We start from the raw sequence: 981 nt of genomic DNA on the forward strand, positions 1-981 counted from the left end.
TACTCACCGACATATCGTGGTCACGGGATGTGATTCTTTCCTGGGGTAGGCAATCCCGCCTCGCTTGTCCAGAATGTGATCCTGTGGGGATGCTTCCCGTCCCGCGCATCGTTGTGTGGCTCCAGGCGGCAACGCCAGGGAAGTGCCATGTGACAATAATGAAATGATCAGGATAATAAACTATTATGGGCGATTTGCTATTAATAGTAATTATATTTGGCGACTTTTAAGAAATATGCACCAGCCCGTGTGTACACGACGTTTGGAGCCGAATCGTATTTGTCGTGGGAGTGTCATCGGCGTGCTCGGGAGGTCCCTAATGACGTACCCGGGGGCCCGGAAGACATCGGCACTACCAGATTTGGGCTCAGCGTGCGAGAAAATCCCCGAACACGATATTTCAGTCGTCCTGGTCGTTCCGAGGTTGACGGTCGGTCGGCCAAACCTTTTCGTATTTGGACAGCCCCAGATCCGAGAGCCGTAGCCGATCCACGAACCAAGGCTTGTTCAAAAATAAGTTAATTTGTTTATGTCAGTGAAATAGAGTAAGTCATTTCATTTACCCTTTTCCAGGCCCGAAACTGCAGTTAGGCACCTAGTTTGCCCTCCTGATGGTGTCTGTACCTGATTTAGCTCTTATTTCAACAACTGCCACTAAATGAAATAACATAATGAAATTAACTACTTTACTCATTTTATTTACTAAAATAGATAAATTAGGTTCGGACAAATGAGCTTCGGACAATCGGAGCCGTCTCAAAAAAATACTCAAGTTCCACTCTGAAATATTTGAAAAGGAAAGAGGAGAATAAAATTAAGTGAAATGAGTTAGAAGGAGAAGAATTTGTCACGAACTTTTAAAAGTAAATGACCTCTTTTCAAGTGCCTCTGCCAACTAATCTAGTCTGACAGGGTTAGAATATGTGATGCTGTGGATTACCAGCTCTCAAAAGGATCAAGGATGAGAAAATACTTAATAAG

This window comes from Frankliniella occidentalis, unplaced genomic scaffold, assembly GCF_000697945.3.
Source record: "Frankliniella occidentalis isolate FOCC.00 unplaced genomic scaffold, Focc_3.1 Scaffold88, whole genome shotgun sequence".
In the NCBI taxonomy this organism is placed as follows: domain Eukaryota; kingdom Metazoa; phylum Arthropoda; class Insecta; order Thysanoptera; family Thripidae; genus Frankliniella; species Frankliniella occidentalis.